We start from the raw sequence: 23182 nt of genomic DNA on the forward strand, positions 1-23182 counted from the left end.
TCCTTCTCCAATGCATAAAAGTAAAAATTGAAAGTGAAGTCGCTCAGTCATGTCTGACTCTTCGTGACCCCATGGACTGCAGCCCACCAGGCTCCTCCATCCATGGGATTTTCCAGGCAAGAGTACTGGAGTGGGGTGCCATCGCCTTCTCCGTATGACCAACCTAGATAGCATATTAAAAAGCAGAGACATTATTTTGTCAACAAAGATCCATCTAGTCAAGACTATGGTTTCTCTAGTAGTCATGTATGGATATGAGAGTTGGACTATAAAGAAAGCTGAACGCTGAAGAATTGATGCTTTTGAACTGTGGTGTTGGAGAAGACTCTTGAGATTCTCTTGGACTGCAAGGAGATCCAGCCAACCCATCATAAAGGAGATTAGTCCTGGGTGTTCATTGGAAGGACTGATGTTGAAGATGAAACTCCAGTACTTTGGCCACCTGATGCAGAGAGCTGACTCATTTGAAAATACCCTGATGCTGGGAAAGAATGAGGACGGGAGGAGAAGGGGACGACAGATGATGAGATGGTTGGATGTGGTTGGATGGCCTCACCAACTCAATGGACATGAGTTTGGGTGAACTCTGGGAGTTCAGCCAGGGAGGCCTGGCATGCTGTGGTTCATGGGGTCGCAAAGAGTCGGACATGACTGAGTGACTGAATTGAACTGAACTGAAAAAACAGAACAAATAAACAAACAAAGCAAAACACATCAGAGAATAAGCAGGTTGTTTCTAGGGAGCTCAGTGGGGCTGGGGTGGCGGGGAACAAGAGATATAGGTGATGGAAATTAGAGGAATAATTTTTCAGTTACAAAATAAATGAGTCCTGGTTGTGAAATGTACAATATGGTGAACATAGTCAAAAATTATGTAACATCTTTGTATGATGACAGATTGTAACTAAATGTATCATGGTGATCATTTTGAAATGTATAGGAATATTGAATCTTGTGTGCCAGGAATTAACATAGCTTTGTAGTCAATTATACTTCAAAAACAAACCAATAAAACTCATAGACTAAGGTCAAATTTGTGGTTCCAGAATAGGGTGGGGAGAGGAGGAATTGGATGAAGGCAGTCCAAAAGTTCAAACTTCAGTTAGAAGATAAATGAGTACTAGGGAAGTAATGTAAAACATGATAAAAATAATTAACATTGCTATATATTATGTATGAAAGTCACTAAGAGAGGGAATCCTAAGGATTCTCATGACAAGAAAAATTTTTTTTCTTTAATTTTGTATCTGCATGAGATGATGAATGTCCACTAAACAATAAGTTTCATGGTCATCCTTTCATGAAGTATGTAAGTCAAATAATTATGTTATACACCTTGAAAGTGAAGTCGCTCAGTCGACTCTTTGAGACCCCATGGACTGTAGCCCACCAGGTCCCTCCATTCTTGGGGTTCTCCAGGCAAGAGTACTGGAGTGGGTTGCCATTTCCTTCTCCAGGGGATCTTCCCGACCCAGGGATCAAACCCAGGTCTCCTGCATTGCAGGCAGACGCTTTACCCTCTGAGCCGCCAGGGAAGCCCTTAAATGCACACAATTCTATACCTCAATTTTGAAAGTAGAAAAAAAATAAAACTAGTTGATCAACCATAAATAAATAAATGTCAGCCAATTAGCAATCTTAAATCCATCTGCTATATTAATTCTCCTTTTCCATGTAACATAACATACTCACAGTTTCCATAGAGACCTTTATTCCGCCTACCCCACTTCTCTGCTATAGGCATTTGGGGCTATAAACTTCCTCTATACACTAGTTCAGCTGCTCCACAAATTTTTACATCTTTCATTTCTTTCAATTCAAGGTAATTTCTAATTTCCTTTGAAACTTCTTCTTTGACTCAAGAGCTATTTAGAAGTGTGTTATTTAATTTCCAAGTGTTTGGGAATTTTTGTTGACAATCTTTCTGTTATTGATTTCTAGTTTAACTCAATTATAGTCCAAGTACATACTTTACAAGATTTCTATTTATTTAGTTTTGTTTCACAACACAGGATCTTGTCTCTCTTGAAGACTGTTACATGGGACTTCAAAAAGAATACCTATTCAACTGCTGTTGAGTGAAGTGTTTGATAAAAATTAATTAGTTCAAATTGATTGTGCCATTGTTCACTTCTTTTATATACTTGCTGATTTTCTGTTAACAAGTTCTATCAATCACCAAGAGAAGTGTTGAAGTGCCCCAACATTAATTGGAATTTGTTCATTTCTCCCTTCAGGTTTATCAGTACTGCTTCATGCAAAGCTCTTTTGTTAGGTGCCTACATCTTCAGAATTGTCACGGCTTCTTAACAAATTGATTTTTCTATCATTACATAATGTCCTCCTTATCCCTCTTAATTACCTTACTCTGACTTCTACTTTGTCTGATAAGAATACAGCCATTTCAGCTCTTTTTTATTAGTCTTTGCACATTTTATATTTTTCCATACTGCTAATTTAGCTGTATTTATATGTTTAAAGAGGATTTGAGCCTCCTATTAATTGATATGTGTTGGCCATTTCATGTAATCATTGATATGTTTGGGTTTAGTGCTCCCATTTTATTATTGGCTTCTTCTCCTTCCTTTCATTTTTTTTTATTTTTTACTTTATTTTTCTTTACAATACTGTATTGGTTTTGCCATACATCAACATGAATCCACCACGGGTATACACGTGTTCCCCATCCTGAACCCCCTCCCTCCTCCCTCCCCATACCATCTCTCTGGGTCATCCCAGTGCACCAGCCCCGAGCATCCTGTATCCTGCATCGAACCTAGAACTGGCGATTCGTTTCTTATATGATATTATACATGTTTCAATGCCATTCTCCCAAATCATCCCACCCTCTCCCTCTCCCACAGAGTCCAAAAACTGTTCTACACATTTATGTCTCTTTTGCTGTCTCGCATACAGGGTTATCATTACCATCTTTCTAAATTCCATATATATGTGTTAGTATACTGTATTAGTGTTTTTCTTTCTGGCTTACTTCACTCTGTATAATCAGCTCCAGTTTCATCCACCTCATTAGGACTGATTCAAATGTATTCTTTTTAATGGCTGAGTAATACTTCATTGTGTATATGTACCATAGCTTTCTTATCCATTCATCTGCTGATGGACATCTAGGTTGCTTCCATGTCCTGGCTATTATAAACAGTGCTGTGATGAACATTGGGGTACACGTGTGTCTTTCAATTCTGGTTTCCTCAGTGTGTATGCCCAGCAGTGGGATTGCTGAGTCATATTTTTTTTTCCCCCACTCTGTTTCTGCTTTCATATTGTGTGTTGAAGAATTTGAATGTTTTTTAGGTTTCAGTCTTATCTGTTGTGTTTTGGACTATGTCTCTTTATACAGTCTTTTAGGTGATTGCTATAGAGATTGCAATAAACATATCAATTGTTCAGATTACTTAGAATTAATATTTTACCACCTCAAGTAGAATGTGGGAATTTACCACTATGCATTTCAAAGAGAAGATGGAGTTCATTGAGGCTTCCCTAGTAATTCAGATGATAAAGATTCTGCCTTTAATACCGAAGACTTGGTTATGATCCCTAGTTCAGGAAGATCCTCAGAGAAAGGAATGGCTACCCACTCCAGTATTTTTATCTGGAGAATTCCATGGACAGAGAAGCCTGGTGGGTTACAGTCCATGGTGTCGCAGAGTCAGACACGACTGAGTGACTAACACTTAACATGTCACTTTTACTCTTCTCATCTTGCTGTTGGCATATATTATATCTAAAGATTTTGTCTTCAGCCGTCATACTTATTTTAAGGAACTTAGAAGGAGAAAGATTATCTATTGTACTGACTCATATATTTATGTTTGTTACTGCTCTTCTTTCTGAAATTTCAAGTTTCCCTCAATATCATTTCCCTTTTAACTGAAAAATTGCCTGTAACATTTAGTTTAGAGCAGTGGTTCTCAACTGGGTCCTATTTCCCTCCAAAGGGCAATATCTGAAGAAATATTCTCTTGCTGTAACTAGAAGAAGGTGGTGTCTGCTGACCTCCAGTATGTAGGCCTAGGGATGTTGTTAAACATCCTATAATACACAGAATATCAACAAAGAATTTTCAAACCTGAAAATTCAAACACGTCACAGTTGTTTTAGAGCAACTCTGCTGGTGGTAAATTCTCTTAGTTTGTCTTCATCTGAGCAGGTATTTATCCTTCCTTTACTTCTGAAAGATACTTTTGCTAGATACGACAGCTAAACTGTCGGCACTTTACTTTCAGTACTTTAAAAGTGTTATTCCACTGGCTTTGGATCTGATAAAAATATTCTATCTTTCTAAGCTTTCCCCTCATATATAATGTGTTACTATTCTCTGTCTTCTCTCAAAATTTTTGTCCAGTTTCTCAGGTCTGATTTTAATGTGCTTAGGATTGAGTTCCTTCAACTTATCTTGAGTTCATTAATTTCTAGAATCTGTAAGGTTATGTCTTTCACCAAAATTTGGAAGTTTTTGTGCATTATTTCATCAAATTATTTTTGCACAGGACTCTTTTTCTCTTAAGATTCTGCTGACATAAATGGTGCGCTTTTGATCTTGTTCAACAGAGGCTCTGATAATTTCTTTTTAACATTTTCTCTTGTATAAAAAGTGTAACTTCCATTGACCTATCTTCAAGTCAATTTCTCTGTCATCTCCATCCTTCTACTGAGCTCATCTAGTGAATTCTTTTAATTTCAGTTATTGCCTTTTTCAGGTCTAAAATTTCCATTTTGTTCTTTAGTAATTTCTATTTCTTTCCTGAGCCTTTCTCTTTTTTCATTTGTTCATTCCAAGAGTATTTGCTCTGACTTCTTGGAGCCTGTTATAATGGAGTTGATTGGCCTTCATCATCCTTTCCACTGAGAATTTGTCAGATTTTCCTGGTTTTACACATACTGAATAATTTGGAATGGTATACTGGGCATTTTGAATATTGTTATAAGGCTATGGGTCATGTTTAAATCCTCTGGGGATATTTGGGTTTTGCTTTTTGCTTTGCCAGCCAATGGACGTAAGAGTTTCAGAATGTATATCCTTACATGCCTTCTATGAGCTATGGTTCTAATGTCAGTTCAGTTTTTGAAGACTTTGCAATGCTCTTCAGGTCTATTTTGCGAGAGTTTTTGTTTCCCTGTCTGACAACAGGGAAATATTTATTTACCTCAAGAGTTTATCTATAGGAGGACAGAAAGAAAAAAAAAAACACACATTGGAGATGTTGCCCACACTCTTCAGAGAGTCTCTCTGAAGACAGAAATGTTCCCTCCCTCGAAGTGTTCCCAGATCCCACTCCACCACTTCCATGGGGCTGCAGCCACGGTGGGGGGACCCAGTGGGGAAATGGGTTTCTCCCTTTTCTCTCTCTCTCTACTCCTTTCCATTCCTCAGATCAGAATGACAGTCTTTCCTTGGAGTTCTCGGCCTGTCTTTGTCTGGAGCATCATTTCAGGATCCACGTTGCCTTGAGGTCCAAACTGGGAGCTATGGGAGGCAAAAAAGAACAGAGGGAGGGAGGAAAGGAATTCACCACCAGATCCACCATGCTTGGACCTATTTGTCCCTTCCCCATTATGCTTGCTACCATTTGTTTTTTGGACTCTTCAGGTAGCCGCTCTGTGCACACTGTTCATGTTCTGGTTTCATCCAGTGGGAGAGAAGGAATAGAGTGTACTTTCTCCATCTTACCTGGGACCAGAACTATCCTATAGCTAACTTTCGACTGAAAGTTTTAAAAGTACTAATTTGGGGAAAGACCTTAGAGAAAATATATGAAGTGCTTCATGCAATGATCAAAAAGGAAAAACAAATTCTCTCAGTGTCATTTCTACACCACAGAATCACATGGAATGTTAGAGCTGAAAGGAACTCACCCAATTTGTCCCTCATCAATTCTTTTTCTCTTTGCCTTCTCAGCTAGGAGGTGTTCAGCATGTGTGTTTCTGTGTGTGTGTGTGTGCGTGTATGTGTAGTGTGTAATCTGTTTCTCACAGGTCCATCTCAGCAACACCCTTAAAACCCACCCAGTCTCAGACATGTTCTATTCTGTTGCAGGAAAGCCTATCAATGGCCTCTCTTCTCCCCACTCTACCGCTGGCATCAGCTTCTTAGCTAGTCTCCTTCCTTCCAACTTCCCATCCCTCTGTGTTGCCCACACTGCCATCAATGTTCTACCTGCAACAGAAATATGGTCATGTATTAAAAGTCTTTAGACTATACCTCTTGTGAGATGGTGCTCAGTCATGTCCAGCTGTTTGTGACCCCATGGACTGCAGCTTGCCAGGCTCCTCTGTCCATGGAACTTTCCAGGAAAGAACACTAGCTGCTGATGCTGATGCTGCTGCTGCTGCTGCTGCTGCTGCTGCTGCTAAGTCACTTTAGTCGTGTCCAACTCTGTGCGACCCCGTAGACGGCAGCCCAACAATCTCCGCCATCCCTGGGATTCTCCAAGCAGGAATGCTGGAGTGGGTTGCCACACCAGAGGTTGCTATTTCCTACTCCAGGGGATCTTCCCAATCCATGGATCAACCTGCGTCTCTTGCGACTCCTGCATTGGCGGGCAGATTCATCACCATGTGCCACCTACTTGCTTCTAAATCTTAGATCATATCCCTTTTTAAAGAAAAAATAATGTTCTTGCATTTCTAGTGTTGTCTCAGATTGTCCTGTATCATTCTTGCCATTCTTATTTTGCATTTAAATATATTTAAACACAAAATTATGTGTAAGCACGCTATTCTTTTACTCTTATTTATCTTTAAAGCATATCTAGCTTCATAATAATAACAATACATAACAATACAAATAAAGCTATAAAACCAACATCACACCAAAATTATGTATTTAATGTTAATGGTGCTGTTTAATTCTAACTGAGTGATAATGGGGAGGACAACATGGTCTAGGGTTCAATTCTATATAATGTTTAACATTTTAAAAATGATATTAACATTAAGAATTCTTGTTTGATATTAATGGTTATTAATGAGTAATAATGGGCTTCCCTGGTGGCTCAAATGTTGAAGAATCTGCCTGCAATGCAGGAGACCAAGTTTGATCCCTGGGTCGGGAAGATCCCCCAGAGAAGGGAAAGGCTACCCACTCCAGTATTCTTACCTGGAGAATTCCACGGCGGGGTACAGTCCATGGGATTGCAAAGAGTCAAACCTGACTGAGTGAAGAGAAAAAAAAAGAGTAATAAGTATCTTAATAATTTGTTTATTAGTTCAGGGTGATCTTAGAGTTAATCAAAAATGCCAGTAAGCAATCTTCAAAAGTCACTTTGATTAAATGCTTGGATAAATTAGTCTCATTGTCTTGTTCACTTAAAAATACAATAGCCACTGTTCTATTACTTAAGCATATGTTTTATTTCTAGTACAAATAATTCTGCAAGGAAAACGGGAAAATTCTTCAATCGTTACTCCAACACTTACTGCAAATAAACTGTGACGATACTGTCGATAACAGAGCAGGCTGTGCAAAAAACATCATTCACAATGTGACTATGGTTTTGACAAGCAGAGCCCACATTCTTTGGACATCACCAAGATAATACTCCCTTGTTCACTGCAATGACTTGGTCTCCACACACCTCTTGTCCACTCAGACTCCCTGGAAATTTTTCATAACCTCATTGTGACATTCTTCGCATGAACACTATTCTCAACATAAAAGGTGGGCAGCACAAATCTTAGTGAGTGTGATTTGAGTCAAGTTCATCCAAGTTAGTTCTCCAGATCACCCAGAACATACTTGTGGGATATTTAATGTTTAAATATCATCAATATTAAAAGCCAGAAAGTGCTCACAGATTTCTGAGAATAGGTCCATAGGCCTCCAGTATTTGGTAAAGCTCAGTTTGAGAAACACAGATTTACAGGATTAATTGCTGACCCTTAAGTGTGGCACACCATGTTTTTGTTCCATCGCTTAGTCATGTCCAGCTCTTTGCAACTCCATGGACTGCAGATGCCAGGCTTCCCTGGCCTTCACCATTTCCTGGCATGTACAATGACCCATCACAATTCAGGATGAATTATCCATTACTGTTCTCATTTCCTCCATCTTCCTGAGTGCTCGGCATCTCCTAACACATGGCCTTTTTCAATGGCCACCAAACACCAGTTCCTTTGTAGCTGGTCTTCATTTAAATATTCAGCACCTCCTTTGCCCAAACACATCCATGGGCCAGCTGATAATGCCCCAAGCTCAGTGACTCTTTTCAGTCTCTCTCCACCGAACTGATTATGCCACCCTGATATCCAAATTGCCATCTGAGAGTCCAGCACACTGCACTCTGCCAATCTTATCACCAGTCTTGCCTCTCTCTAAAATGCACCTGTTTCAAAGAAGAGGCTGGATCTGGCTCAGGTTTTGTTTTCACTGTGCTGGGGACAGTCCCTAGACGTGGTAGAAAATATAAAAGTAAGATTAATGAAAGATGAATGTGTACATGAAAGGGCTAGAATGGGAGTACACAAATGGAAGATTGAGATCCAGACTACATTTCTTAGTTGTTAAGACATTAAGTAAGTTCCTCAGCATACGTGAACATCAGCTGCAAAAATAAGAATGGAAATACCAGGCTTACCTCTGTCATAGTGTTGCAAGATGCAAAATCAACCTGAAATACTGCACATGAAGGCATTTTTAAAACTAACTTCATTTTTTTAAACGTTTTATTTTGTATTGGGATATAGCCAATTAACAATGTTATGATAGTTTCAGGTGAACAGCAAAGGGACTCAATCATACATATACAGGTATCCATTCTCCCCCAAATGCCCTCCAATCCAGGCTGCCACATAGCATTGAACAGAGTTCCATGTGGTATACAGTCGGTCCTTGTTGGCTATTCATCTTAAATATAGTAGTGTGTACATGACCATCCCAAACTCCCTAACTGCCCCTCCCCCAGCAACCATAAATTTGTAAAACTAACTTTAAAATGCTAAAAAAAAAAAAAGAGAGGAAAAAAAAAAAGCAAGTTTCAACTGTTTTTTCAGATCGAATCAGATAATTCTCTAGCCAAAAGTCCTAATCCACCCGTAGCATTCTACCAGTGCGCCTCTATATTAGGTTGTGTTCTATGTATGGCACATACAATTTTATATTTCAGTTGGTACAATTTTGGGTAGGATACAAGAATATTTGTAGCTAGATGGTGCTAAGTACAAAAAGCATTCTGCCCGCAATTAACAGAGTGAGGCCTGTAGTGTCAGTTGAGAGATCAATTCATGAAAGAGGTTGTTGGACTCAGATGTGACTCTCCAGTCTAGCACTGCAATGTTTTATCTGCACAGCTTTGGACGCAATTCATTTCTCTGAGTCTCAGCTTTCCCATCTGTGTCAACCTCACTGAGCTGTTGGGACTGTTATACAAGACAACGTACATTGTCTATTTCACTTAGATGATGTATAAAATACAGGAGGATAGCCTCATCTAATTAGCAGGGACTCATCTTTTAGAACAAGTACTTTGAAAAGTCAATGAGAGGGAGAAAAATCCCCCAAGGGACAGAACTTCTACAAGTGTGCTGTCAACTGAAAAAGTGTGCAACCTAAAAGTTGAGAATTGTATTTTATTTGACAGATGAAATTGAGGCCTTGAGCCTGGGAGGTAACCTCTCAGATTGCTCTGAGAGACTGTTCCAAAGAGGTAAGGGAAGAGACAGGATACATAGGAGTTTTTGCAGCAAAGACTGCATAGTTGAAACACCAAAAGACTATTGTTAATAAAGGAAAACCAGATATCTCAAATTAAGGAAGTTAGCACTTTTCTATGCAAGGGAAGATACAAAAGTCTGGGTTCACTGAAGTCATCCCTTTGATATGCACCTCATCTGTCTGGGGCCAGTCTCCTGTGCTTTTTCTCCCTGATTCTCCCTCAGGGTGCACCATAGGGGGTGGATGTAGGGGTGGGGGTGAGGGAGGGGAGGGGGGCACTGGGGGCCCTGACTGCTTGATGGCGAGCATCCTGTTTCCATTCTGAGTTTCCTCAAACAAATTACTGGAACTGTCCCTTCTCCCTTAGAGGCCCACCTGTCCCAGGAAGGTGTCAAGGGCTCCAGCATCTGCCCTCCAGTCCCCAGCTGGCCGTCTGAAAACAGCTTTGAGGATCAAAGAAGCTCTGCAATGATACAAGACTCAGAGATCAAGGAGACTCACCTGTTCCTTCAAAGGATCTGAAAGAATGCCCTGTTCAGGGAGGCTCGGAGCCTGTCTGTGAATTTAACCCTAGGGAGTTTCAATTACAAGATGAATGATACAAACGGATGGTTTATGCACATGGCCAAGGAAATGGAAGGAAAAGACCAGGGCCTCCCGATGACCACAGCTCTTCACTGTGTGTTTGGGAGGCAGCCAAGAGGAGTTCCAGGCAGGCAGGGCACTGTGCCAAGGTCATTGTGAGGTGTGACCACAACCTGCTAAAACTGTAGAAAGATTAGAGGAAGGTTGCAGAGTAAGACAGGGAGGAGGGAGAAAGGGAGAGAGCAAAGGCAGAAAAGACAGCAAGATCCTTTAGGGATAGAGAACAATGCTTTAGAAATTGTTATAAATTGCATGTCTTAAAAAAATAAATAAATAAATTGCATCTCTTAAAGGCCTCCATCCTGTCGTCTCTCAGAAGGCAAGCCCAGCTCTGGGAAAACTGCCGACAACTTTCAGGGAAATAAGCCCATCTCTTTGCATGGCATGGATATACCCTTTAAAATGGGGTCGGGGGAATCTCATACCTCCTTATTCCTGAGGGGCACCAGGCTCAATTGCTTTGCAAAGCCCTACTGTTGTCTGCTATTGTCACAAAGTTTGTGATTTCCTCTTCTCAGACCACCGTGCTCAGATGGCAGTGGAAGCAGTGAGTTAACACAGTAAGCTGTCTTTCTGTGAGTCAGGCGAGGGATATTTATTTTGTTTTGACCCACATGTATTTGCAGTCACATCAAGCCAGTTATGGCTTGGCTCTGTTACGCCTAGGATGGTTCCAACCTCAGCCAAGCTTGTTTAAAGATAGCCCCGGCACTCTCTCCCACAGGCCTAGGATGAGGTGACTGCATGAGCATCAGGGCCCCAGACTTGTGCTTCAGTTCCCTGAGAGTTAAGTCCGTTGTCCTTGCCTCACATCCCATGGGGGCTGCTGCAGTGCCAGGCCACAGAGCTATTCTCCCAGCAGGAGGATGGAAGGAAGGGAGAAGCTCAGGCATGTACCTTTCATAGAGTGCTCCTTCTCACAGGCCTGAGAATGGGACACCTCAGAAATGTGCCTTAGTGCACCTCTGGCTATGTGGAATAACTCCAGGCTCTGCCCCTGGGAAAGAAGAAAAGCTCGGATGCAGGGTGGACCCTTCCCCCTCTTGCCTTCCTTCTAGAGATTTTAGGTGATTTCCAGTGAGCTACAATTTCCACTTTGGCTGTAGAAATTTTAATGCATTCACTGGATAAAAACTCAAGTAAATCACTGAGCCTATTGACATGAAGTACTTCATCTTTTCTAAATTCAATCAGATCTGGCTGGGTTGTTTGTTGCTCGTGTCCAGGAAAATAGGGAGAAAAGCCACACTCCATTTCCCTCTGAAGCAAGTCTGAGTTGGCCTGCCTCCCAGTACTCCCTTAAACAAGTCATGCTTGGGGTCCTTTCCCTGGTTTCTGGCAGTTTCCTTTTCTTTTTTAAAGATTTACATGTACACTATTTTCCCCCCAGGTATTCTCAATACTCACCCTTTGGGCCAGTCTTCAAGTGGAAAGTAAAGCACCTTGTAACAGCCAAAGCATTACAGATCAGTGAGTGACCTTGATTCTTTTCAATATAACTAGAAGGTTTTCCAAGGCTAAAATGTTGTTCACAGTTACCCTGTATCCAGGATGGGTATACCCAGTGTATTGAACCAATGAAAACAAATATTCTTATCTTTTTTAGGTGAAGTGTGTTGTTCAATAAGAGAGTTAACATACACTTTGTAAAAGTGATTGTGAGTTATCTATTTAAATTATAGGTAATTCTCACCTTACTACATTTTAGAAAATACTTAGGATTTTCTCTACATAGTTTGCATTTCCCTGGTGGCTCAGATGGTAAAGGATCCGCCTGCCATGCAGGAGACCCAGGTTTGACCCCAGGGTCAGGAAGATCTGCCGGAGAAGGGAACGGCCATCCACTCCAGTATTCTTGCCTGGAGAATCCCATGGACAGAGGAACCTGACAAGCTACAGTCCATGGGGTCACAGAGTTACACACAACTGAGAGACAGCAGTATATATACACATATATGTATATTACAAAACAGAAACAGAAACTTTCTGTTTAAATAATTTTAAACAAAATTATTTACTAGTCACTGATATAATTCATTTTTAGCAGCCAATATCTTATTGCTTCATTATTTTAAGCTTCCATTTCTGTTCAACCCCAAAGCAAAAGAAGCTGTTACGTGCTCCTCAAGCAAGGAAGAGTCAGGTGCAGGGCAGTCACCTGCACCCTCTTCGTGTGCAGAAGACACTGTTCATTCTCTTAAAAGGGTGGACTCAAGCAACAGAAACACAGAAACATAGACATCTACTAGATTCTAAAAAAGTAATCCTATCATAGATTCATCTGCCTGATGCCATGGGGCTTTGGCAATCTACAGACAAATTCATTTCTTTTAGGCCAAATAAACTCACTCTTGGATTTTCCAAAAGGAGTGACACTTAAGTGGCCCATTCCCAACACGATCAGGTCCTTGTTTCCTGCTCCCAATTCAGCAGATGTGTTTGCCACTTCCCCGCCATACACTGAAGACGTGGACCAGAAACATCCCAAGGCAGTGTGCAGGACTGCTTTCCAGGACTCTTTCATGGTGAGGGAAAGTGGTTTCAGCCTATTGAATGTCAAATATTTGAAAATAAAAAAGCACATGTGTACCTACTCCAGACTGGAGGCCTCACTCAGCTTCTGACTCCTTATGGCCAAGCTGTAGGAGGAAGGCTCAGAATATCCAGGAAAAGTTCTGCACAAAAGGTGAAAAAGAGGATGGAAGAGAATAGTTGCTGTGCTGCTTAAATGCTAGCATTCTTCCTGTGGGATATTTTTCACAAACACCAAGATGAAGAATGACTACTCTCTAACAGTTTGGTTGGGAAATGTATCCTGGTCAACTCTCTTTTCACATATCTGAGACTAAGAGAAGCTTTGCGGCCAAATCACCCTGTGCACCTCTGATCCAATAGCCAGTGTGCACACATGTGGCCAGGCTGATCCCTTCACAGGCTGGTGCTGATCTGATTTCATATCCTTCGGATGTGTCTCTATGTTAGCTATTTAGACATTTGATAAATCACCCTGAGAAGTATTTTGAGTCATCACCATCCCAGTAGAGTCCTCCAAGTACAGGGTATTCATTAGTCAGCAACATGATCTCACCCACACTTTTGTAATGAATAGCACTTATCTTTCCCAAGAAAAACAATGGGTGTATGGTGGTTCCAGTAGGTATGTGTTTAGACCCACAGTGTAGAAATCAGCCCGTTTACAATGGGAAGCCCATTCTGAAGAATGAAGTATGAGCACTAATCCAAGAGAAGAGTCTCATCTAAGATTTAAGAACACTGATTTCATTTCTAAAAAATTTATCCAATTTTCAGTTCAAAAGCAATTGAGTTCATGAAGCATTTATATGTTTTTTTTTTAATTCAGTAGAAGTTTAATTCACTGTTTTTAACTTATTTTTCCCACTAAAGACAATTTTAGGTATATCTAATTCATTTTTTTCTCAGAAGAGAATGAAATTAAACACCCAGTTTTATGTCCTGATTCTTGGCAAAGCAGACTGGGTCCCTCACTTGAAGGTAGGGCTTAACATTCCCAGACATCTTGCCTCTGCTGAGAAACACCCTGGTACCCTCACTGCTTAGATTCAAGGCTGCTGTTGGTCTGTGCTCCATCAGTCACCAGGAGTAGCCTTGAACTGTCTATTAGCAGCCTGGAGAGTCTCAGGTTGACGGCAGGCCTGTAAGAGAACCTATGAGGTCAGTGCGACCCTTTGCTCTTCCTTCAGGGTGTGTCGCTCTGCTCTAAGCAGCAGGAAGGGAAGGGGGCCTGGCTGGAGCTTTTATGACAATAAGTGGGGACTGTTCAGGATCCTGCTGCAACTTTGCTCTCAAGTAAACACCCTCCCCCATTGCCATGGCTTTCCCTCTCATCCAACAAAAATCTTGAAAGGCAGAAATGTGCTCCCCCAAAATGCAGGATGTGAAGAAAAAATTTTTAAACTCATTCAAGAGGGAGGAGTTGCATTACCTAAGCCAATGTTTTAGATTATCTTGACGCCTTTGGAGCCTATTTTGGGGGTTAATAAGCCCCCTGATCTGGTTTTACTTTGATTTCCGATGCAAACATTGTCTGTGATCTTAACCAAAGCCAGTGTAGAGTCTCACACACACACACACACACACACACACACACACACACACACATGCACACACGCATGCATGAGAAACAAGAGGGAAAAGGAATGTGATTCTTCACCCTGAGAATACCAAAGACTTCCTTTATTCCACTTGGAGTTTTTCTCCTTTGGCTCTTGGCAAGGTTTTCTGTCCACTAGAGCATTCTTTTATAGGCTCAGACAGTCAACATATGTATAAGATCAGTGGCTTGCTCAGGAAGCTGGATGGACAGACAGATCTTACTTGTGTCATTTCAGAAGACACATCACTCAGTCATGGATGCATTCAGAGGCTGTAAATATCTGAAGTCCCAAGGGGTGCAAGAACAATGATGGTCAATAAGACAGAGTCCTCACCGTAAAAAAACGTTCAAACTAGTTGGAAAAACAAGCAGTATAATGAGTGCTAAAAGAGGAGTATCCTCAAGTAGGTTGCCTGATGAATTACACCAGGAACCTTCTCCAGGTTGCCTGCAGATGAGCCTCTGTCTCCCCTTCCACTTAGGGTCCTGTATGTTCCCCAGGCTCCTATGCTCAGATTACTGGGTGTGGGAACTCAAGCTCTTTTTGCTTTCCTGCAAAGCTGCTCTCACTTGCCCTGTGAAACAGGAGAGCAACAAGGGTGGTGGGCTATCCTAGAACACACCAAGTGTGTCCTGCAGCACCCACCCCAGCACAGCTCTGCCCAGGAGTAGGGAGGAAGGGCCTCAGGGGTCTATGCTGGTGTCACACCCAGGGCTCAGCCTGGTGTCAGAAGTAGTGGGGTCTTTGATGAAACCATCAAGCTGATGAGGAGCTAATTATATAAGGAGGAGAACAGGTCAAATGAGACCACCAAAGGCTGGTGGGCTTGGAGAGGAGACAGGATGTGTGTGTCAGGGACTGGGAACTAGTTCAGCGGCCAGACTCACCTTGGGAAGGGAACAAAGAAAGACAAGGCCTCAGACAAGAGCAAAGGAAGATTGTGAATGGAGCCACAGGAAATATTGCTGAGTATTCCAGTGAGGTGCCAGGCAGCGTCCCAGGCTCTGAGCTACAGAAGGGAAGAGGTAGGTATATCCCTACGTTCATGGAGCAGCCAGGGGGCATAAAAGCAGGCTGCAGAGCAACTAACAAGAAACTAATTCAGCTCACTATAGGCAATGAGCAAAAATTTTAAATCAAGAGAGTGGTTGAGAGCAGGCTGGGAGCTGAAGGACAGGAAGGAGTCAGCTACGCAAAGGTGAGGAGAGGAACATTCCTGGTGCAGCTGACACCTAGAGCCAAGGGCACATCCAGGAAGACCAGGGGGAAGGAATGAACTGCGACATTACCGAGCACCTGTCCGTATGGGGCAGCATGCACACACACTCTGCTATTAGTAATAGCATTATTATATCAGTCATTTACCTATTGAGTCTGTTTATTAATTATTCACTGAATACAGCGTAACTACAAAAGCTGATATACATTATTAGTTAGGATGTGTCTGAATAATGATTATTTAGCTTATGACATTTATTCTTAAATATAAATGAGTTTCATTATTATTATTCGGAGGGGGCGTCATTATTTTAAAAAACAAGTATTATGCTTCTGTTTCTCTTTCTTGGGGACTTGCCAGGCAGTCCAGTGGTTAAAACTCCATGCTTCCAATGCCGGGAGAGTGAGTTCAATCCCTCGTCAGAGAACTAATGTCCCATCTCTGTCTTGGTCTTTCTTCCTTCACTCTGTTCTTCCCGTCCCCACTCCTGTGGTCATGACGGGCGAAATCCTGTTCTGCAGGAGACTGGGGAAGTCTTCCATGTGTCACCCATGGGTTGATTCTAATTTTGAAAACAGAAAGGTAGCTGAATGATGATGACTTGAACACAAATTTCAATTTTTTTTTACCTATGACAGTTCAACCCTGACAGTCTGACACCCGTGACATCAGAAAATGAGCCCAGCTGGGATTAATGAGCCATCTGGTCTACCCATCCATGTCTTTTTAAAATGGAAAATTGTTGGAGGAGAAATCAGAATGAAAGTTCTCCAAATAATCAGAGTCCTCTGTGTTGGCCTAATAGAAGGCAGATGAGGGTGTGACCTAAGGGGTGTCCAGTCTGACAACTGGGTCATGCTAACTGGGAATGGGCTTTGACGTAAGTTGGTGAGGACCTGTGTCACCAGACTGAGCTTCAGGGTTGGCTCAGCTCCTGGAGGCAGCCAGACATGAGGCTCCTCCTCTGTCAGCTTGGTGTGTGTCCCCCAGGTTACAGTCAGTTGCAAAAGATAACCTAGCTTTTCTTCCCTGGAAAATCCTGTGTGGACCCCCAGAATTGGGACCCAATGTTTATTGGCTAAAACACTGGCCACATTAGTGACCTCCTCTAATACATAACAATGAATCGTGTATTAATTCATTGTTTCCCTCCATGACAGGAATCACTGCTCTCCAAAACTAAGAAAGTCTCCTCAGCATGAAAACTTTTCATGTAAACAAGAGAAAAACCTACTTCTATAAAAGGAGAACTCCTTAGCCTCACCGGCTTCAGTCAAGGAGAAACTCATGGATACCCAGGTAAGAATCTAGAACAATTTAGGTCAGTAGATTAAGCGGTTCTTTGAAATAGGACTATTTGCAAATAAGAAAGCCCTTGATGCAGGAGAGGTCATTCCATGCTGTAGATCCAGGCTTCAGTTCCCTACTGAAACCCTTCCCCACCTGAGGTATAACTTTGAGAACGACTTAGAAGAACTCTGTCTCAGTTTTCTCACGTATAAAATGGGAAGAATAGTAATCTCTTACAGTGGTTGGTGCAGGGGGTTAATATGATATACCCAGAATAGCCCCTGACTGTTTTTAACCTTCAATTTGGACTAACCAGAAAACACTTGACAGTGAAGTGTGAACAACATATTTTTAAGATGTTTCACTTGTAAGAACTTGTCCTTGATTACTTCAAAGAGCAGAGATAGACACTAATTCTGTTAGCTGAGGTCAGCACTAGCAGAACTAGAGGCTTCCTTTTCCTGGGGCCCGTCTGTCTGTTGTCTCCTTGCAGAATTAGACTACTAAGGCTTGAGTAGGGATTCGTGGTGCTGCTGTTTCCTTTGTCTATTGCTGTGCAACAAGACACTTCAAAAACAGCTTCTGGACTCACGGAGCTACAGCATAGGGCCTGGCACAAAGCCATCTCTACTCCACGTGGGGCCCACCAGGGCCACTCAGCTAATGCTGAGGGACCCAAGGGGCCATGCTCACACATTGGACACTGCTTCTGGTCCCCAGGCTGCCTCCCCAGCCCTCAGTCCAGCACCCAAGGGGCAAAGACCTCTTGAGACCTAGATCCAAAGATGGATGAACTCAGTTTGGTCGCATATGCCAGTCTTGCTGATGGATACAGGCAGGTAGTCAAGGGCCCAGAGGGCTTCTTCGGGGACAGTGTACGAAGCTGCAGGCTGGTGCCCTAGACTCAGAACTCCCTGCCTTCTCCTTAGGACTGGGAGGGACCGAACTCCGAGAGGTGCAGAGGAAGGGAACGCTTCCACATCTGTTCAGGGCATGGATGCATGGGCGGGGTGAAGGAAGGAGGACGCAGCAGAGACTGCGGAGGTGGCTTCAGGGAGCACCGAGGAGAAAAGCCCAAAGAGTGGAGGGTGAGGAGAAGGAAGAAACTGTGTGAGCAAGAGGGAGTGGCCACTGGCAGGCAGAGAAAAGGGAGCGCTTTCTCCTGGCAGCAATGACAAGAAACAGGTAGAGGGCAGTGTCCTTGGGCACAGGATGGGGCAGGGGGCGTCCGCTTGTCATAACTGCCTCTGTTAGAGCTTCTAACCTAGCCTGTGGAATACAGTTCATTCCAACAGGTATTATCTGGGAGGTGAGATTATGAGCGTTTGTTCTGAGCCTTTTCTTTAATTTTTAATCGGAGGATGGTTGCTTTACAATATTGTGTTGGTTTCTGCCATACATCAATGTGAATTGGCCATAGGTGTACATATGTCCCCTCCCTCCTGAATGTCCCTCCTACCTCCCACTCTGTCCTACCCCTCTAAGTTGTCACAGGGCGCTGGGTTGACCTCCCTGCATCATACAGCAAATTCCCACTAGCTATCTATTTTACATATGGAAATGTTTACTCAATGCTGCTCTCTCAGCTGAGTCTTTTTTTTTTAAAGGACCCCATAACACCAGCAAGTTCCCTCCTCTCCCAACTAAAGTTAGAAATAGTTCAGGATGTGGCGGTACCTCTGGGTACCCCATACCATTGGAAATGAGGTGTGCAGGGTCTCTGGATGCAGAGTTCAGTAAGGACTTAAGCTTTTAAATGAGATCTTCTGGTCTCTGAAGTAGTGCACGTAGTGAAGTCACCTGCAGATGAATTCAGGGAGAGGGATGACTGGGCTCTTTGAGGCACAGTTCTCAAAACTCCTGTAAAACTTGCATTTATCTGTTTTCCAGAGTGAAAGACATGCACCTCTGCACAGCCTTCCCTGAAGTGAGAAAAGGAGGCTCGAGCCTTAGGGTGTTAAATCCAGGCTCATTGCCCTCATGGGCCATCCCAGGGTGAGGTTGTCTAATAGCGCTCCATGGAAGTCGCACAATGTCATGGCCCTGATCCTCTGCCCCTTCTAGTCCCCCACAGGCCCTGCTCCCTGTCCTCTATCTGGCAGCCACCCAGGAACTCACCATCTCCCCCACAGTCCCACAAAGAGGACTATGACTGCTCCGTCCAGGAACCTGGTGAGTGTGTGACCTCTACTTAACCCTTCACCCCAGCCAGCCCTGATGGAGACACACCCACATGTACATGTACACATATATACACAGGGAAGTACGTGAGTGCACACCCTGTACACACAAGCCTACACACATCAACACACAGCATGAGGAAATACATGCATGACATGTGGAGACACACACACACTTGAATCCTGCTGCCTTTCATCCCTGCAGACAACAGAGAGATGAGGCTTGCTCAAAGTGACCCTGTTCCTACCCTTCCACCATGGTTGCTGCTGCTATCGAACCAGATGAAGGAGTCCAAAGTGCCCACCAGTGGATGAGAGAGGTCAAGCAGTCCCTGGGAAGATCATCCAAGCCCCCTGTTGCTCCTACCCAGCCCCACCACACTCAGCTGCCTGGACACCTTTCTCGATCAGAGAGTCATGCCTGTTGTCCCGGGCACCTTGCCAAGTATTCTACACACCTCACCTCAGTTTATTCTCACAGAAACCCAGGAGAGGAGCTGTCAGCAGTATGCGATTCCAGCCTGCTCCTTCAACAGCACAGGCGGCCTTTGCCCCCTCAGAACCCTGGACACAAATAGCCCCAAAAGGAGCCCGCGTGCCACAGCTACGCTCTAGCCCCGCTGCAGAGTACACCTCGGCACATGCGGCCGGGGCCATGGGCAGCCTGGCCACCCCACCTTCAGCAGCTCCTGCCCTCCCCAGGGTGTGCCTTGGGCCCCACCCCATGACCAGAGCAGAAAAGGATGTTACCAGTGGCTGCTGCTTCCTGCTTTCTAGAAAAATTTCAAGAAAGTCTTCCCATCAAGTCATGGGGACTACCTGAGATTTGATGGAGTCTCATCTTATAGCTGCCCTCCACCCCCTCACCTCAACCCCAGTCTGTTTCAGAGAATGTGTACCTCTGTGTTGTAACAAATTTCTGCCTCCAGGAAGCATTTCAGACAATAAATCCAAGTCCTATCACTGAGATCTCCATAATCAAGTACAGTTTTCTCTCTATTGCTGAAAGGGCATTTTGTACCACTTCGCTTTTATGCAAGACCTACCTTAGTACCTGTTTTCATGAAATGAAAAAAAAAAAAAATCCAAAGAGAATTTTTGCTTTTGAGAACAAAGTGAAAAATAGGAAATAGCATTCCGTGTTTGTTTTGCAGGAAATGTTACAGGACATAGCCAAACTCCTTCCCCAGAAACTGCTCAGCATCTCAGCACCAAGCGTCCACAGCTTTGAACTGTGCCCATTAGCATCTGTGCTTTATCTCAACTGACCTTGTGCATCCAATAGCATGATGTGTCCTAAGGTAATTACTTCGATTTATGAAGTTACTTCAGCTTATGAAAGGTCTCATAGGAGCGCTCTACTTTCAGGCAGCAGAGAGACCTGTACTGAGGTACCCAGTGTGTTCCTTCCTTTCTAAGCCTGAGGACCCAAAATATTCCCAGAGTCACTGAGGCCAGCACCCTCAGGTGGCTATTCCCTTGGGTGTGCTTCACGGAGCAGACGTCAGTGAGCCGTCAATGAGAATCTTATGTTTTCTTAACCTGAAAAGATGGAAATTTCTTAATACATTCCTGTTGTGAAATGAACAGTGTCAGGCACCCTGAGTTATTATCACATTAGTCATTGCTGCCAAAATCTCCATTCAATATAAAGAATGACATTCAAAGTATTCCTTTTCCCTCTAAATATTAAGCCTGAATATTTTTACTAAATGAATGTAACCTATGGTACATAGTAAGAAGAAAAATACAATAGGAAATGAAGTCTCACTTACAATCCATCCTAACCCAATTCCTCAAAAACTTAAAATGGAATTACCATATGCCTCAGCAATTCCACTTTCGGGTGTGTACACAAATGAACTGAAAACAGGGTTACAAAGAGATACTTGGACACTCATGTTTACAGCATTCAAAACAGCCAAAAGGTGGAAACTGTCCAAGTGTTCATTGACCAGATGAATGTATAAACAAAATGTGGTCTATCCACACAGTGGAATACCGTTAAGTCTTTAAAAGGAAAGAATAACCCTCCTCTTTTCTCATTAGAAAAGACCCTGATGCTGGTAAAGATTGAGGGCAGGAGGAGAAGGGGCTGACAGAGGATGAGATGGTTAGATGGCATCACCGACTCGATGAACATGAGTCTGAGGAACCTCGGGAGTTGGTGATGGACAGGGAGGCCTGGCGTGCTGCAGTCCATGGGGTCACAAAGAGTCGAACACAACTGAGTGACTGAACTGAGCTGAACTGAAGAGGAGGGAGGAACCAGGAGTTAGTGTTTACTGGAGATCGAGTTTCAGTTTTGCAAGATAAAAAAGCGCTGGAGAATGGTTGCACAATGACATGTGCTTAATGTCACTTAAAAATGACTAAGATGGTAAATTTCATGTTACGTGTAATTTACCACATTAAAAAGACATTTCTTTGCATCTGTGTCTCCATTCCTTCCCTGCAAATAAGTTCATCAGTACAATTTTTCTTGATTCTAATATGCTTTAATATACGATATTTATCTCTTTCTGAATTACTTCATTCTGTATAACAGACTCTAGTGTCATCCACTTCACTACCACTAACTCAAATTTGTTACCTTTTATGGCTGAGTAATATTCCATTGTACGTACATACCATACTTTCTTTATCCATTCACCTGTCAATGAGCATCTAGTTTGCTTCCATGTCCTGGTTACTGTAAGCAGTACTGCAATGAACACTGCGGTGCATAGGTGGAGAGCAGACTTATGGACATGGCAGGGGAAGGAGAGGGTGGGACAAACTGAGAAAGTAGCATTGACATAAATACACAATCATCTATAAAAGAGATTGTTGGTGGGAAGTTGCTTTATAACACAGGTAGCCCGGCCTGGTTCTCTACGATGATCTAAAGGGGTGGGATGATGGGGAGGGGAGGGAGGCTCATGAGGGGAGGGATAGATTATAACCATGCCTGCCTGATTTGCTTTGTTGTACAGCAGACACCAGTACAATATTATAAAGCAATTTTCCTCCAATTAAAAAATAAATTAAAAAAGATATTTCTCCAGGTAAGGAAAAAAATCCATCATAACCAATACATCAGCTGTAGTTTACTGGCTGATTGTACTGAATGCTTCTTTCTCTTTGCAAGTTTTGCCCACACATGAAACGTCTTCAGGGAGAATGGCAATAATTAGCCCCAGGATCAAAAGAGGCAGTATGAGACTGAGTTCTGGAATTTCCAGTTTAACCACCAGCCCTTGTATTCTCAAACAGCCCGCAATGCAGAACGCAGCCAGAGATAAAGAAATGAACTATGAGGTAGAAATCATAAATACCAACTCAACTCAACAGCATGACTCACAGTAGCCCCAAAATGGAAGCAAATGAAGTGTCCATCAACAGGTGAATGCGTAAGCAAAATGTAGTATAGCCATACAATGGAATTGTTGCTGTTGTTGAGTCACTAGGTCCTGTTCCACTCTTTGCAGCCCCATGGACCATAGTTCGCCAGTCTCCTCTGTCCATGGGATTTCCCAGGCAGGAATGCTGGAGTGGGTTGCCATTTCCAGGGGATTGTACCCACCCAGGGATTGAACCCAAGTCTCCTGTGCATCTCCTGCTTAGCAAGCAGATTCTTTATCACTGAGCCAGCTGGGAAGCCCACAGTGGAGTACTAGGCAGCAATAAAAATCAATGACTTAAAAAATAACAAGGAAACATTTATAAATGCTGCAACATGGATGAATCTTAAAAATCTTATGCTGAGCAAAAGAAGCCAGACACAGAATGATTCTGGTTATATGAAATGAATGCAGAAGACAAATCCCTAGAGACAGATAAGAGAGAGTGGCTCCCTGGGGCTGGGGGAGAGGAGAAGCAGAAATTACCTGCCAAAGGGCATGAGGTATCTTTCTAGGGTGATAGCAGACTCTACAACTGGGTTGTGGTAATGTTTGCACAACTGTAAAATTATTAAAGATCATTGAATGGGCCATGTCAAATGGGCAAATTTCATCATATATGAATTAGACCTCAATAAATCTGTTTCAAAAAC

This window comes from Capra hircus, chromosome 8 (assembly GCF_001704415.2).
Source record: "Capra hircus breed San Clemente chromosome 8, ASM170441v1, whole genome shotgun sequence".
NCBI classification, from domain to species: Eukaryota; Metazoa; Chordata; class Mammalia; order Artiodactyla; family Bovidae; genus Capra; species Capra hircus.